The following is a 17500-nucleotide window of genomic DNA, read 5'->3' as shown; positions in this document are numbered from 1 at the left end:
GGGAGCGCCGACCCGGGGCGAGCGCGGGCGGCGGGGGTGCAACACCCCCCCACACACCGTCTCGCTCTCCGGGAAAGACGCGTCCGTCCGCGGGCCGCCGTCCCCTATCCCCACGCCGCTCCGGACCGCCCGCCTCGGCCGAAGCCCGAGGGGACAGGCGGGGGTCCTTCGCGCTCGGGAAAACCGTCACGCGAAACAAAGGGGGCCGCGCCGCGCTCTCGGCCGCCCTGAGGCGGGAGAGCTCGGGTCGTTGTCGCTCGGCGTCGACCCCCGACGCCATCGCACGGTGCCTGGGAAAGGGCTGCATCCCTGAGCCACGCGTCCCCCGGAGTGCTCCCCCCGCAGGGGGCTCCGCGAGGTGTCGCGGCGGCAGGGTCGCTCGCCTTCTTCCGCCTCGGACCGTCTGCGCGAAGCCAACCTCCCGGCGGGAGGGTAGACCGAAGGGGGTCGCCCGTCCTTGTGACCCCGCGGAGGGGGCCAAGGGCGGGACTCTGGCTCGGGGGACGGGAGGGGCGCCCGCGCGTCCCCTTCCCCGTCGCCGAGAGCCGTACGCCGGCGTGTGGACCTGCTCGCCGGAGTTCGTCCGGGGCTCGGTAGGGGTGCTCGGCCCTTGAGGTCCTGCCCCGGACAGGGGCGCGGCGAGGGTCCCCTGGCCGCGTCGGCTCTCACGTCGACCCACTCTCTCGCGTGGGATGGCGGCGCGGAAGGCCTCGGCCCGGCATCTCGGAGGGGGGTCGCCCGGGCGGGCAAGCCGGCCAGCCTGCTGGCCCCGCGGCCATGCGCAGGCGGAGTGCGGGGGGGACTCTTGCTCTCGGTGGCTCTGCCCCAGGAGGGTGCGGGGTGGCGGCAGAGGGGAGGCCGCCGCGGGTGCTTCGAGTTTGAGAAATACTCACTTGGTCAGAGACCGCACACCGCTCGTTCCCTTATATGCAAAAAAGGTGTTCGTCCTGACGTTTTGCGAGGCCTTATTTTACCGTCGTCGGCGCTATCAGGGGAAACACGCCCGCTCCTTCCGCCTCCCTGGAACCGCGCCTCGGCCCCGAGGGCCCAGGTTCAACCTCATACCGGTTCTTACGACATGCATCGACACTCGGCGCAGCCCCAGCAGCTGCAGCTCCCTCCGGCCCGGCCAGCCGGGTACGCCCCCCCTGGCCGGCGCCCGGAGCGTTTTCACTCTGTCCTTTCCTCTCCAAGACTCATCTCTGCCAACTGCCGTGGGCTTCGGCAGGGGCTGCCGCGGGCTGTGCGCGGCCTCCTGGGGGTCCCGCCTGCCCGCGCAGGCAGCTAGGACGGGGTTATCAGCAAAGCCTGTGAGGCGCTCTCATGGGGAGGGGGGCTCCGCAGCCCCCCAAGGTGGCTTCGTACACCTCTTGAACGTGGCCGCCCGGCCGCTCGGTGAGAGCGGTGTCTACCCGGGCAGACAGCCTGTCGGCCCCGCGGCCTGGACAGGCGGGAGCGGGGACTCTTGCGCTCGGGGGCTCTGCTCCAAGGAGCGAGAGCGGACGCTCTGCTCGGCCCGGAGAGTGGGGTGGCGGGGCGCCGTCGCCTCGCTGGAACCAGGGGCGTCGTGACGTGCGCGCGCGCCTAGCCGCCGCCAGAACAGGCCGGAAAGGTTGAGCTGCATACGGATCTAAGCCGTTGCCCAAACTAACTCTGGCCCGTGTGACCGACACAGCCGCGCGCGCGCTTTCCCACGACACTCGACCGCCGGGCTCCCTCGGCCTGGGAGGCACTCTCGGGGCAGGGGGCCACCGCAGCCCCCTTTAGGTGGCTTCGTACACCTCTTGAACGTGGCGCCCGGCCGCTCGGAGAGCGGGGTCTACCCGGGCAGACAGCCTGTCGGCCCCGCGGCCTGGGCAGGCGGAGCGGGTGCTCTTGCGCTCGGGGGCTCTGCTCGGCCCGGAGAGTTGGGTGCGGGGCGCCGTCGCCTCGCTGGAACCAGGGGCGTTGTGACGTTCGCGCGCGCCTAGCCGCCGCCAGGACAGGCCGGAAAGGTTGAGCTGCATACGGATCTAAGCCGTTGCCCAAACTAACTCTGGCTCGTGTGACCGACACAGCCGCGCACGCGCTTTCCTACGACACTCGACCGCCTGGCTCCCCTCGGCCTGGGAGGCACTCTCGGGGCGGGGGGCACCGCAGCCCCCCGAGGTGGCTTCGTACACCTCTTGAACGTTGGGGCCCGGCCGCTCGGAGAGCGGGGTCTACCCGGGCAGACAGCCTGTCGGCCCCGCGGCCTGGACAGGCGGAGCGGGGACTCTTGCGCTCGGGGGCTCTGCTCGGCCCAGAGAGCGGGGTGCGGGGCGCCGTCGCCTCGCTGGAACCAGGGGCGTCGTGACGTTCGCGCGCGCCTAGCCGCCGCCAGAACAGGCCGGAAAGGTTGAGCTGCATACGGATCTAAGCCGTTGCCCAAGCTAACTCTGGCCCGTGTGACCGACACAGCCGCGCACGCGCTTTCCTACGACACTCGACCGCCTGGCTCCCCTCGGCCTGGGAGGCACTCTCGGGGCGGGGGGCACCGCAGCCCCCCGAGGTGGCTTCGTACACCTCTTGAACGTTGGGGCCCGGCCGCTCGGAGAGCGGGGTCTACCCGGGCAGACAGCCTGTCGGCCCCGCGGCCTGGACAGGCGGAGTGGGGACAAGCCAAGGCTACCGGCGGGCCTCGGACGGCCAGGGGTGGAAGGGCTCCACCTCAAGGTGGCTTCGTACACCTCTTGAACGTTGGGGCCCGGCCGCTCGGAGAGCGGGGTCTACCCGGGCAGACAGCCTGCTGGCCCCGCGGCCTGGACAGGCGGAGCGGGGAACCTTGCGCTCGGGGGCTCTGCTCGGCCCAGAGAGTGGGGTGCGGGGCGCCGTCGCCTCGCTGGAACCAGGGGCGTCGTGCCATTCGCGCGCGCGCGCCTAGCCGCCGCCAGAACAGGCCGGAAAGGATGAGCTTCATACGGATCTAAGCCGTTGCCCAAACTACCTCTGGCCCCTGTGACCGACACAGCCGTGGCACGCGCTTTCCTACGACACTCGACCGCCGGGCTCCCTCGGCCTGGGAGGCACTCTCGGGGCGGGGGGCACCGCAGCCCCCCCCAAAGGTGGCTTCGTACACCTCTTGAACGTTGGGGCCCGACCGCTCGGAGAGCGGGGTCTACCCGGGCAGACAGCCTGTCGGCCCCGCGGCCTGGACAGGCGGAGCGGGGAAAAGCCTAGGCTACCGGCGGGCGGGATCGACCGGGAAGCCGCCGTGGGGGAACACAAGTTGGACGCCTCGCACCGTCGCGGACCACCGTCCTCCGTCTCTCGGGAAGGGGGGCCGCCCGAGGCGCACGGGCCTCGGACGGCCAGGGGTGGAAGGGCTCCACCCCGAGGTGGCTTCGTACACCTCTTGAACGTTGGGGCCCGGCCGCTCAGTGAGAACGGGGTCTACCCGGGCAGACAGCCTGTCGGCCCCGCGGCCTGGACAGGCAGAGTGGGGAAAAGCCTAGGCTACCGGGCGGGATCGACCGGGTAGCCGCCGTGGGGGAACACAAGTTGGACGCCTCGCGCCGTCGCGGACCACCGTCCTCCGTCTCTCTCTCCCTCTCTCGGGAAGGGGGGCCGCCCGAGGCGCACGGGCCTCGGACGGCCAGGGGTGGAAGGGCTCCACCCCGAGGTGGCTTCGTACACACCTCTTGAACGTTGGGGCCCGGCCGCTCGGAGAGCGGGGTCTACCCGGGCAGACAGCCTGTCGGCCCCGCGGCCTGGACAGGCAGAGTGGGGAAAAGCCTAGGCCACCGGGCGGGATCGACCGGGTAGCCGCCGTGGGGAACACAACTTGGACGTCTCGCGCCGTCGCGGACCACCGTCCTCCGTCTCTCTCTCCCTCTCTCGGAAGGGAGGCCGCCCGAGGCGCACGGGCCTCGAACGGCCAGGGGTGGAAGGGATCCACCCCCCGCGGGAAGGGGACGCGCGGCGGCACCCGGACGCGGGAGCGTTGACCCGGGGGTCTTTACTCCGCCGAGGCGTAGCCCGGAGAAGGAGCGAGACCGGCCGGCGGGGGTGGAACACCCCCTCATGCCTCGCTCCTTCTGGGGATAAAGCGCGTCGTCCGCAGGCCGCCGTCCCCTATCCCCGCCCTGGACCGCCCGCATCGGCCGGAGCCCGAGGGGACAGGCGGGGGTCCTTCGCTTTCGGGAAAACCGTCACCAAACGTGGGGCCCGTGCCCCGCTCTCGGCCGCCCTGAGGCGGGAGAGCCCGGATCGTTCTCTCTCTCGGCGTCGGCCCCACCGACGCCGTCGCACGGTGGCCTGGGAAAGGGCTGCACCCCCTGCGCCACGCTTCTCCCCCGGAGTACTCCCCCCGCAGGGGGCTCCGCGGGGTGTCCCGACGCGCAGAGTCGCTCGCCTTCTTCCGCGGGGGACGGGAGGGACGCCCACGCGCGTCCCTTCCCCATCCTCGAGAGCCGTACGCGCCGAGGGTGAACCCGCTCGCCGGGGCGCCGGGGAGCAGGGCCCTTGTGGTCCTTCCCCGGACATGGGCGCGGCGAGGGTCCCCCGGCCGCGACGGCTCTCCCGTTGACCCACTCTCTCGCCTTGGGTGGTGGTGATGGAGGCGGCTGCCTACGCCTCAGCCCGGCATCTCGGAGGGGGGTCGCCCGGGCAGCCAGCCAGCCAGCCTGTTGGCCCCGCGGCCTGCACAGGCGGAGTGGGGACACTTGCGCTCTATGACTCTGCTCCCAGGGAGGTGGCAGAGGGGCGGCCGCGGTGCTTTGACTTTGAGCGGTCCCCACTCCAGCACTCTGAGAAATAGTCACTTTGTCAAAGACCGCACACCGCTCGTTCCCTTATATGCAAAAAAGGTGTTCGTCCTGACGTTTTGCGAGCCCTTATTTTACCGTCGTCGGCGCTATCAGGGGAAACAGGCCCGCTCCTTCCGCCTTCATGGAACCGTAGCTCGGCCCCGAGGGCCCAGGATTACCCTCATACCGGTTCTCACGACATGCGTCGACACTCGGCTCGGCCCCGGCAGCCGCAGCTCCCGCCGGCCCGGCCAGCCGGGTCCGCACCCCTGGCCGGCGCCTGGAGCGTCTGGACTTTGTCGTTTTCTCTCCGAGACTCGTCTCTGCCAACTGCCGTGGACTTCGGCGGGGGCTGCCGCGGGCTGTGCCCGGCCTCTTGGGGGTCCCGCCTGCCCGCGCAGGCAGCTAGGACAGGGTTATCAGCGCTCTCAGGGGGGCCTCCGCAGACCCCCCCACAGGTGGCTCCGTACACCTCTTGAACGTGGCGCCCGGCCGCTCGGAGAGCGGGGTCTTCCCAGGCAAGCCGCCTGTGGGCCCCGCGGCCTGGACAGGCGGAGCGGAGACAAGCCCAGGCTACCGGCAGGATCGACCGGCTGGCAGTCGTGGTGGAACAACGGGGACGCCTCGCGCCGCCGCGGGCCACCGTCCTCCGTCTCTCTCCCACTCTCGGAGGCAGGCCGCCCGAGGCCAACGGGCCTCGGACGGCGTGGGGTGGAAGGGCTCCACCCCAGGGGAAGAAAACACGCCCGCGCGCGTTTGCACAGTCTGCCCCGGCCCGGCATCTCGGAGGGGGGTCGCCCGGGCAGCCAGCCAGCCAGCCAGCCTGTTGGCCCCGCGGCCTGCACAGGCGGAGTGGGGACACTTGCGCTCTACGACTCTGCTCCCAGGGAGGTGGCAGAGGGGCGGCCGCAGTGCTTTGACTTTGAGCGGTCCGCACTCCCTTCTCAGCACTCTGAGAAATAGTCACTTGGTCAAAGACCGCACTCCGCTCGTTCCCTTATATGCAAAAAAGGTGTTCGTCCTGACGTTTTGCGAGGCCTTAATTTACCGCCGTCGGCGCTATCAGGGGGAACAGGCCCGCTCCTTCCGCCCTCCTGGAACCGTGCCTCGGCCCGGAGCGACCAGGATTACCCTCATACCGCTTCTCACGACATGCATCGATACTCGGCTCAGCCCCGGCAGCCGCAGCTCCCGCCGGCCCGGCCAGCCGGGTCCGCACCCCTAACCAGCGCCTGGAGCGTTTGGACTTTGTCGTTTTTTCTCAAAGACTCATCTCTGCCAACGACTTCAGCAGGGGCTGCCACCTGCTGTTCCCCCGCCAATGGGTGTCCTGACCTGCAACACCGGAGGCTCAGGCGTGGTCTTGAGCAACTGCTGGTAGGTGCACCTCGGGGGCCCTCTGCAGCCAGCACACCGCTGCCAACAGCCCGCTCCCCGTCACCATCCAGCCCCTCTGCATACATCTGCCGGGGGTGCTTTTTTGACTTCCCCCATGTTGGCCTATGGGGAAAAGCCAGGGGGAAAACCTCCAGAGTCAGGCCGACCTCCTGGAACCCCAGCTCGGCCTGGAGCTACTGGTTTGCCCCCTTCCCGGTTCTCAGGACATGCATTGACACTCGGCTCAGCACCAGCCGCCGCAGCCCCCGCCTGCCCGGCCAGCCCGGTCCGCACCCCTGGCCGGCACGCCTGGAGCGTTTGGACTTTGTCATTTTCATGACTTGTCTCCTCAGACATTGTCCGACTGCAAGGGGGGTGTGCCGCGGTCCGTGCCCAGCCTCCAGGGGTTGCCCCCGGCCCCTGGAGCAGCCAGCACCCCCTCGCCCTCAACACTCTCTCTCCCCGTGGGGACTTTGAAACTTTTTCTGACCGCGAAAGCTTCGGCAAACGGCAAGGGGGGCAGCCGGCGTTCTGTGCCCGGCCTCCTGGGGTCCTGCCGGGGCACATCGGAGGCTCAGCCAGGGTGTTGAGCCACCACTGGCAGGTGCACTCAGGGGGCCCTCCGCAGACGCCCATGCACACCTCCGCAGCCAGCACACTGCTGCCAACAGCCCGCTCCCCGTCACCCGCCAGCCCCTCCGCATACATCTGCTGGGGGTGCTTTTTTGACTTCCCCCATTTTGGCCAATGGGAAAATGTCAAGGGGAAAACCTCCGGAGTCAGGCCCACCTCCTGGAACTCCATCCCGGCCTGGAGCTACTAGTTTGTCCCCTTTCCGGTTCTCAGGACATGCATTGACACTCGGCTCTTCCCCAGCCGCCGCAGCTCCCGCCGGCCCGTCCAGCCGGGTCCGCACCCCTGGCCGGCGCCTGGAGCGTTTGGACTTTGTCGTTTTTCCTCAAAGACTCATCTCTGCCAACTGCCCTGGGCTTCAGCAGTGGCTGCCGCGGGCTGTGCACGGCCTCCTGGGGGGTCCCGCCTGCCCTCGCAGGCAGCTAGGACAGGGTTCTCAGCAGGGGCTTGGATGCGGTGTCAGGGGGGCCTCCGCAGCCCCCCAAGGTGGCTTCCTACACCTCTCGAACGTTGGGGCCCGGCCGCTCGGAGAGCGGGGTCTGCCCGGGCAGCCAGCCAGCCTGTTGGCCCCGCGGCCTGCACAGGCGGAGTGGGGACCCTCGCGCTCGATGACTCTGCTCCCAGGGAGGTGGCAGAGGGGCGGCCGCGGTGCTTTGACTTTGAGCGGTCCCCACTCCTCAGCACATTGAGAAATAGTCACTTTGTCAAGGACCGCACACCGCTCGTTCCCTTATATGCAAAAAAGGTGTTCGTCCTGACGTTTTGCGAGGCCTTATTTTACCGCCGTCGGCGCTATCAGGGGAAACGGGCCCGCTCCTTCCGCCCTCCTGGAACCGTGCCTCGGCCCGGAGCGACCAGGATCACCCTCATACCGGTTCTCGTGACATACATCGACACTCGGCTCAGCCCCGGCAGCCGCAGCTCCCACCGGCCCAGCCAGCCGGGTCCGCCACCCTGGCCGGCACGCCTGGAGCGTTTGGACTTTGTCGTTTTTTCAAAGACTCATCTCTGCCAACGACTTCAGCAGGGGCTGCCACCTGCTGTTCCCCGCCAATGGGTGTCCTGACCTGCAACACCGGAGGCTCAGGCAGGGTCAAGAGCAACTGCTGGTAGGTGCACTCAGGGGGCCCTCTGCAGCCGCCCAGGGCCACCTCTGCAGCCAGCACACTGCTGCCAACAGCCCGCTCCCCGTCACCCCCCCCCAGGCCCCTCTGCATACATCTGCCGGGGGTGCTTTTTTGACTTCCCCCATTTTGGCCAATGGGAAAATGCCAAGGGGAAAACCTCCAGAGTCAGGCCGACCTCATGGAACTCAAGCCCGGCCTGGAGCCACCGGTCTGTCCCCTTCCCGGTTCTCAGGGATTTTTGGACTTGTGATTTCCGTGATTCGTCTCTTCAAACTTTGTTGGACTACAATGGGGGGCGACCGGCGGTCCGTGCCCGGCCTCCTGGGGTCCTGCCCGGGGACAGCGGAGGCTCAGCCAGGGTTTTGAGCCACCGCTGGCAGGTGCACTCACGGGGCCCTCCGCAGCCGCCCATGCACACCTCTTCAGCCAGCACACTGCTGCCAAACACCCGCTCCCCATCACCCCCCAGCCCCTCTGCATACATCTGCTGGGGGTGCTTTTTTGACTTCCCCCATTTTGGCCTATGGGGAAAAGCCAGGGGGAAAACCTCCAGAGTCAGGCCGACCTTCTGGAACTCGAGCTCGGCTTGGAGCCGCCGGTTTGCCCCCTTCCCGGTTCTCAGGACCTGCATTGACACTCGGCTCAGCCCCGGCAGCCGCAGCCCCCGCCGGCCCAGCCAGCAGGGTCCGCCCCCCTGGCCGGCGCCTGGAGCGTTTGGACTTTGTCATTTTCATGACTTGTCTCCTCAAACTTTGTTCGACTGCAAGGGGGGGTGTGCCGCGGTCCGTGCCCAGCCTCCAGGGGTTGCCCCCGGCCCCTGGAGCAGCCAGCACCCCCTCGCCCTCAACACTCCCCGTTGGGACTTTGAAACTTTTCTGACGGTGCAAGCTTCATCAAACGGCAAGGGGGCAGGCTGCGGTCTGTGCCCGGCCTCCTGGGGTCCTCCCTGGGGACATCGGAGGCTCAGCCAGGGTTTTGAGCCACTGCTGGCAGGTGCACTCAGAGGGCCCTCCGCAGCCGCCCATGCACACCTCTGCAGCCAGCACACCGCTGCCAACAGCCCGCTCCCCATCACCAGCCAGCCCCTCTGCATACATCTGCTGGGGGTGCTTTTTTGACTTCCCCCATTGTGGCCAATGGGAAAATGCCAAGGGGAAAACCTCCAGAGTCCTGCCGACCTCCTGGAACTCCAACCCGGCCTGGAGCCACCGGTTTGTCCCCTTCCCGGTTCTCAGGACCTGCATCGACACTCGGCTTAGCCCCGGCAGCTGCAGCCACCGCCGGCCCGGCCAGCCGTGTCCGCCCCCCTGGCCGGCACGCCTGGAGCGTTTGGACTTTGTCATTTTCATGACTTGTCTCCTCAAACTTTGTTCAACTGCAAGGGGGGCTGCCCCGGCTGTTCCCCGCCTCCTGGGTGTCCTTCCCTGCAACACCGGAGGCTCAGGCAGGGTCTTGACCCACGACTGTTGGGTGCTCCTAGGGGGCCCCTCCACACCCCCAGTCCCACCTCCAGGGGCTCCCCCCGGCCCCTGGAGCAGCCAGCACCCCCTCGCCGTCAACCCTCTCTCCCCGTTGGGACTTTGAAACTTTTTCCGACCGTGCAAGCTTCGTCAAACGGCAAAGGGGGCAAGCGGCGGTCTGTGCCCGGCCTCCTGGGGTCCTGCCCGGGGACATCGGAGGCTCAGCCAGGGTGTTGAGCCACTACTGGTAGGTGCACTCAGGGGGCCCTCCGCAGCCGCCCCGGGCCACCCCTGCAGCCAGCACACACCGCTGCCAACAGCCCGCTCTCCGTCACCAGCCAGCCCCGTCCGCGCACATCTGCCGGGGGTGCTTTTTTTGAGACACACTGTCACTTTGTCAAAGACCGCACACCGCTCGTTCCCTTATACCCCGACAAGGTGTTCGTGCTGACGTTTTGCGAGGCCTTATTTTACCGCCGTCGGCGCTATCAGGGGAAACAGGCCCGCTCCTTCCGCCTTCGTGGAACCGGGGCTCGGCCCGGAGCGACCAGGATTACCCTCATACCGGTTCTCATGACATGCATTGACACTCGGCTCAGCCCCGGCAGCCGCAGCTCCCACCGGCCAGGCCAGCCGTGTCTGCCCCCCTGGCCGGCACGCCTGGAGCGTTTGGACTTTGTCATTTTTTCCCCCAAGACTCGCCTCTGCCAACTGCCAAGGACTTCAGCAGGGGCTGCCACGGCTGTTCCCCGCCTCCTGGGGTTCATGCCCGGGCACACCGGAGGCTCAGGCATTGTCTTGAGCGACTACTGTTGGGTGCTCTCACGGGGCCCCTCCACACCCCCAGGCCGACCTCCAGGGGCTCCAGCCCGGCCCCAGGGGCAGCCAGCACCCCTTCGCCGTCAACACTCTCCCCCCGTTGGGACTTTGAAACTTTTCCGACCGTGCAAGCGTCATCGGACGGCAAGGGGGTAAGCTGCGGGCTCTGCCCGGCCTCCTGGTGTCCTGCCCGGCCCCGTGGGGCGGACAGGCAGGGTTTCTCACCCACTACCCGTAGGCACTCTCAGGGGGCCCTCCGCGCCCTCAGGCCGCCCTCCCCGGGCTTCCCCCGGGTCCGCGGAGCAGCCCGACACCCCTCGCCGCACCGTCTCTCGCCCCCGTTGGGACTTTGAAACTTTTCCCCCCCGTGCAAACCTCACCGGGGGGCAGAGGGAGAGACCCGCGGGCCGTGCCCGGCCTCCCGGGACTCCCTCCGGGCAGCGCGGGCGGCTCGGACGGGGTTTTGAGCGAGTGCTGGGGGGGGTGTCTTCGGGGGCCCCCCGCGGGCCCCCCGGGGCACCTGCGCGGGGTGGCCCCTGCTGCCAGACACCCACTCCCTATCGACCATCCAGCCCCCCTACATACATCTGGCGGGGGTGCTTTTTTGAGTTCCCCCATTTTGGCAACTTGGCACATCCTATGGGGAAACCGGCAAAATCATGCCGACCTCCTGGAACTCCGGCTCGGCCTGGAGCCGCCGGTTTGTCCCCTTCCCGGTTCTCAGGCATTTTCGGACTTTGTCATTTTTTCAGCACTCTGTCAATGCGGCCAGCGGGAGCTGCCGCGGTCTGTGCCCAGGCACCAGGCTCTCCAAACGGACACCGGCGGAGGGTCAGGGGGTGTCTCGGCCAGATACTGAAAAACACTCAGGGGGTGCCCAGGCACCAGGCACTCCAAACGGACACCGTCGGAGGGTCAGGGGGTGTCTCAGCCAGATACTGAAAAACACTCAGGGGCGCACGGGGGCTGCACAGGGCCACCCCGGGCGGCCATATTGGCGGCTGGGACCCCCTATTCAGCAAACGCCAGGGGGCGCTCAGGGACACCCGGGGGCTGCTCCACTCGCCCCAGGCCGGCCTCCCTGAGGCGGGCACGTTAGCGGCTGAGACCCCCTCTCGAGCAGAGACCGGGGGGCGCTCGGGGACACACGGGGGCTGCTCCACTCGCCCCAGGCCGGACTCCCTGAGGCGGGCACATCAGCGGCTGAGAACCCCTCTCCACCAATGACCGGGGGACGCTCAGGGACACACGGGGGCTGCTCCACTCGCCCCAGGCCGGCCTCCCTGGGTACCCAGGCGGGCACATTAGCGGCTGAGACCCCCTCTCGACCAAAGACCGGGGGCGCTCAGGGACACGCGGGGGCTGCTCCACTCGCCCCAGGCCGGCCTCCCTGAGGCGGGCACATTAGCGGCTGAGACCCCCTCTCGACCAGAGACCGGGGGGCACTCGGGGACACACGGGGGCTGCTCCACTCGCCCCAGGCCGGACTCCCTGAGGCGGGCACATTAGCGGCCGAGACCCCCTCTCGACCAGAGACCGGGGGGCGCTCGGGGACACACGGGGGCTGCTCCACTCGCCCCAGGCCGGACTCCCTGAGGCGGGCACATTAGCGGCCGAGACCCCCTCTCCACCAGAGACCGGGGGGCGCTCGGGGACACACGGGGGCTGCTCCACTCACCCCAGGCCGGACTCCCTGAGGCCGGCACATTAGCGGCTGAGACCCCCTCTCCACCAAAGACCGGGGGGCGCTCGGGGACACACGGGGGCTGCTCCACTCGCCCCAGGCCGGACTCCCTGAGGCGGGCACATTAGCGGCTGAGACCCCCTCTCCACCAAAGACCGGGGGCACTCAGGGACACACGGGGGCCGCTCCACTCGCCCCAGGCCGGACTCCCTGAGGCGGGCACATTAGCGGCTGAGACCCCCTCTTCAGCAAACGCCAGGGGACACTCGGGGACACACGGGGGCTGCTCCACTCGCCCCAGGACGGACTCCCTGAGGCGGGCACATTAGCGGCTGGGACCCCCTCTCCACCAAAGACCGGGGGGCGCTCGGGGACACACGGGGGCTGCTCCACTCGCCCCAGGCCGGACTCCCTGAGGCGCGCACATTAGCGGCTGGGACCCCCTCTCCACCAAAGACCGGGGGGCGCTCGGGGACACACAGGGGCTGCTCCACTCGCCCCAGGCCGGCCTCTGTAGGTACCCAGGCGGGCACATTAGCGGCTGAGACCCCCTCTCCACCAAAGACCGGGGGGCGCTCGGGGACACACAGGGGCTGCTCCACTCGCCCCAGGCCGGCCTCTCTAGGTACCCAGGCGGGCACATTAGCGGCTGAGACCCCCTCTTGACCAAAGACCGGGGGACACTCAGGGACACACGGGGGCTGCTCCACTCACCCCAGGCCGGCCTCCCTAGGTACCCGGGCGGGCACATTAGCGGCTGAGACCCCCTCTTCAGCAAACGCCAGGGGACGCTCAGGGACACACGGGGGCTGCTCCACTCGCCCCAGGCCGGACTCCCTGAGGCGGGCACATTAGCGGCTGAGACCCCCTCTCCACCAAAGACCGGGGGGGGGGCGCTCGGGGACACACGGGGGCTGCTCCACTCGCCCCAGGCCGGACTCCCTGCGTACCCGGGCGGGCACATTAGCGGCTGAGACCCCCTCTCGACCAAAGACCGGGGGACGCTCAGGGACACACGGGGGCCCCTCCGCGCCCCCAGGCCGACCTCCAGGGCCTCCCTCCCGGCCCCTGGAGCAGCCAGCACCCCCTCGCCGTCAACACTCTCTCCCCGTTGGGACTTTGAAACTTTTCTGACCGTGCAAGCTTCATCGGACGGCAAGGGGGCAGGCTGCGGTCTGTGCCCGGCCTCCTGGGGTCCTGCCCGGGCACATCGGAGGCTCAGCGGGGGTTTTGAGCCACCGCTGGCAGGTGCACTCAGGGGGCCCTCCGCAGCCGCCCCGGGCCACCCCTGCAGCCAGCACACCGCTGCCAACAGCCCGCTCTCCGTCACCAGCCAGGCCCGTCCGCGCACATCTGCCGGGAGGGAGCTTTTTTTGAGACATACTGTCACTTTGTCAAAGACCGCACACCGCTCGTTCCCATATACCCCGACAAGGTGTTCGTGGTGACGTTTTGCGAGGCCTTATTTTACCGTCGTCGGCGCTATCAGGGGAAACACGCCCGCTCCTTCCGCCTCCCTGGTACCCTGGCTGGGCCCGGAGCGACCAGGATTACCCTCATACCGGTTCTCACGACCTGCACTGACACTCGACTCTGCCCCGGCCGCCGCAGCTCCCGCAGGCCCGGCCAGCCGGGTCCGCCCCCCTGGCCGGCGCCCGGAGCGTTTGGACTTTGTCGTTTCTTCTCCAAGACGCGTCTCTGCCAACTGCCGTGGACTTCAGCGGGGGCTGCTCCCCGTCTCCTGGGTGTCCTGCCCGGGCACATCGGAGGCTCAGCCTGGGTCTTCAGCCCCTACTGGTAGGTGCACTCAGGGGGCCCTCCGCAGCCGCCCAGGCCCACCCCTGCAGCCAGCACACGGCTGCCAGCAGCCACCACACAGCTGCCAACAGCCCGCTCTCCGTCACCCCCCAGCCCCTTCTGCATACATCTGCTGGGGGTGCTTTTTTGACTTCCCCCCTTTGGCCAATGGGGAAAAAGCTAAGGGGAAAACCTCCAGAGTCAGGCCGACCTCCTGGAACTCCAACCCGGCCTGGAGCCACCGGTTTGTCCCCTTCCCGGTTCTCACGACATGCATCGACACTCGGCTCAGCCCCGGCAGCCGCAGCCCCCGCCGGCCCCGCCAGCCCGGTCCGCAACCCTGGCCAGCGCCTGGAGCGTTTGGACTTTGTCATTTTTTCTCAAAGACCCATCTCTGCCAACTGCCGTGGGCTTCAGCGGGGGCTGCTCCCCGCCTCCTGGGTGTCCTGCCCGGGCACATCGGAGGCTCAGGCAATGTCTTGAGCCACCGCTGGCAGGTGCACTCAGGGGGCCCTCCGCAGCCTCCCAGGCCCACCCCCGCAGCCAGCACATGGCTGCCAGCAGCCACCACACAGCTGCCAACAGCCCGCTCTCCGTCACCCCCCAGCCCCTTATGCATACATCTGCTGGGGGTGCTTTTTTGACTTCCCCCCTTTTGGCCTATGGGGAAATGCTAAGGGGAAAACCTCCAGAGTCAGGCCGACCTCCTGGAACTCCAACCCGGCCTGGAGCCACAGGTTTGTCCCCTTCCCGGTTCTCACGACATGCATCGACACTCGGCTCAGCCCCGGCAGCCGCAGCTCCCGCCGGCCCGGCCAGCCCGGTCCGCACCCCTGGCCAGCGCCTGGAGCGTTTGGACTTTGTCATTTTTTCTCAAAGACCCATCTCTGCCAACTGCCGTGGGCTTCAGCGGGGGCTGCTCCCCGCCTCCTGGGTGTCCTGCCCGGGCACATCGGAGGCTCAGGCAATGTCTTGAGCCACCGCTGGTAGCTGCACTCAGGGGGCCCTCAGCAGCCGCCCAGGCCCACCCCTGCAGCCAGCACACGGCTGCCAGCAGCCACCACACAGCTGCCAACAGCCCGCTCTCCGTCACCCCCCAGCCCCTCCTGCATACATCTGCTGGGGGTGCTTTTTTGACTTCCCCCCTTTTGGCCTATGGGAAAAAGCTAAGGGAAAAACCTCCAGAGTCAGGCCGACCTCCTGGAACTCCAACCCGGCCTGGAGCCACCGGTTTGTCCCCTTCCCGGTTCTCAGGACATGCATAGACACTCGGCTCAGCCCCGGCCGCCGCAGCCCCCGCCGGCCCGGCCAGCCCGGTCCGCACCCCTGGCCAGCGCCTGGAGCGTTTGGACTTTGTCATTTTTTCTCCAAGACTCGCCTCTGCCAACTGCCGTGGGCTTCAGCGGGGGCTGCTCCCCGCCTCCTGGGTGTCCTGCCCGGGCACATCGTATGCTCAGGCAATGTCTTGAGCCACCGCTGGTAGGTGCACTCAGGGGGCAGTCCGCAGCCGCCCGGGGCCCACCCCTGCAGCCAGCACACGGCTGCCAGCAGCCACCACACAGCTGCCAACAGCCCGCTCTCCGTCACCCCCCAGCCCAACTCTGCATACATCTGCCGGGGGTGCTTTTTTGACTTCCCCCCTTTTGGCCTATGGGGAAAAGCTAAGGGGAAAACCTCCAGAGTCAGGCCGACCTCCTGGAACTCCAACCCGGCCTGGAGCCACCGGTTTGTCCCCTTCCCGGTTCTCAGGACATGCCTAGACACTCGGCTCAGCCCCGGCCGCCGCAGCCCCCGCCGGCCCGGCCAGCCCGGTCCGCACCCCTGGCCGGCACGCCTGGAGCGTTTGGACTTTGTCGTTTTTTTCAAAGACTCATCTCTGCCAACTGCCGTGGGCTTCAGCGGGGGCTGCTCCCCGCCTCCCGGGTGTCCTGCCCGGGCACATCGGAGGCTCAGGCAATGTCTTGAGCCACCGCTGGTAGCTGCGCTTTGGGGGCCCTCGGCAGCCGCCCAGGCCCACCCCTGCAGCCAGCACACGGCTGCCAGCAGCCACCACACAGCTGCCAACAGCCCGCTCTCCATCACCCCCCAGCCACTTCTGCATACATCTGCTGGGGGTGCTTTTTTGACTTCCCCCGTTTTGGCCTATGGTAAAATGCTAAGGGGAAAACCTCCAGAGTCAGGCCGACCTCCTGGAACTCCAGCTCGGCCTCGAGCCACCGGTTTGTCCCCTTCCCGGTTCTCACGACATGCATCGACACTCGGCTCAGCCCCAGCAGCTGCAGCTCCCGCCGGCCCGGCCAGCCCGGTCCGCACCCCTGGCCAGCGCCTGGAGCGTTTGGACTTTGTCATTTTTTTTCAAAGACTCGTCTCTGCCAACTGCCGTGGGCTTCAGCGGGGGCTGCTCCCCGCCTCCTGGGTGTCCTGCCCGGGCACATCGTATGCTCAGGCAATGTCTTGAGCCACCGCTGGTAGGTGCACTCAGGGGGCCCTCCGCAGCCGCCCAGGCCCACCCCTGCAGCCAGCACACGGCTGCCAGCAGCCACCACACAGCTGCCAACAGCCCGCTCTCCGTCACCCCCCAGCCCATCTGCATACATCTGGCGGGGGTGCTTTTTTGACTTCCCCCCTTTTGGCCTATGGGGAAAAGCCAGGGGGGAAACCTCCAGAGTCAGGCCGACCTCCTGGAACTCCAACCCGGCCTGGAGCCACAGGTTTGTCCCCTTCCCGGTTCTCAGGACAAGCATAGACACTCGGCTCAGCCCCGGCCGCCGCAGCCCCCGCCGGCCCGGCCAGCCCGGTCCGCACCCCTGGCCAGCGCCTGGAGCGTTTGGACTTTGTCATTTTTTCTCAAAGACCCATCTCTGCCAACTGCCCTGGGCTTCAGCGGGGGCTGCTCCCCGCCTCCTGGGTGTCCTGCCCGGGCACATCGGAGGCTCAGGCAATGTCTTGAGCCACCGCTGGCAGGTGCACTCAGGGGGCCCTCCGCAGCCTCCCGGGCCCACCCCCGCAGCCAGCACACGGCTGCCAGCAGCCACCACACAGCTGCCAACAGCCCGCTCTCCGTCACCCCCCAGCCCCTTATGCATACATCTGCTGGGGGTGCTTTTTTGACTTCCCCCCTTTTGGCCTATGGGATAATGCCAAGGGGAAAACCTCCAGAGTCAGGCCGACCTCATGGAACTCCAACCCGGCCTGAAGCCACCGGTTTGTCCCCTTCCCGGTTCTCACGACATGCATCGACACTCGGCTCAGCCCCGGCAGCCGCAGCTCCCGCCGGCCCGGCCAGCCCGGTCCGCACCCCTGGCCAGCGCCTGGAGCGTTTGGACTTTGTCATTTTTTCAAAGACTCATCTCTGATAACTGCCGTGGGCTTCAGCGGGGGCTGCTCCCCGCCTCCTGGGTGTCCTGCCCGGGCACATCGGAGGGTCAGCCTGGGTCTTGAGCCACTGCTGGTAGGTGCGCTTTGGGGGCCCTCGGCAGCCGCCCAGGCCCACCCCTGCAGCCAGCACACGGCTGCCAGCAGCCACCACACAGCTGCCAACAGCCCGCTCTCCGTCACCCCCCAGCCCCTCCTGCATACATCTGCTGGGGGTGCTTTTTTGACTTCCCCCCTTTTGGCCTATGGGATAATGCCAAGGGGAAAACCTCCAGAGTCAGGCCGACCTCATGGAACTCCAACCCGGCCTGAAGCCACCGGTTTGTCCCCTTCCCGGTTCTCACGACATGCGTCAACACTCGGCTCAGCCCCGGCCGCCGCAGCCCCCGCCGGCCCGGCCAGCCCGGTCCGCACCCCTGGCCAGCGCCTGGAGCGTTTGGACTTTGTCGTTTTTTTCAAAGA

The sequence above is a fragment of the Eleutherodactylus coqui genome, unplaced genomic scaffold (assembly GCF_035609145.1).
Source record: "Eleutherodactylus coqui strain aEleCoq1 unplaced genomic scaffold, aEleCoq1.hap1 HAP1_SCAFFOLD_353, whole genome shotgun sequence".
NCBI lineage: Eukaryota > Metazoa > Chordata > Amphibia > Anura > Eleutherodactylidae > Eleutherodactylus > Eleutherodactylus coqui.
Note: the sequence above shows the minus strand (reverse complement) of the source record.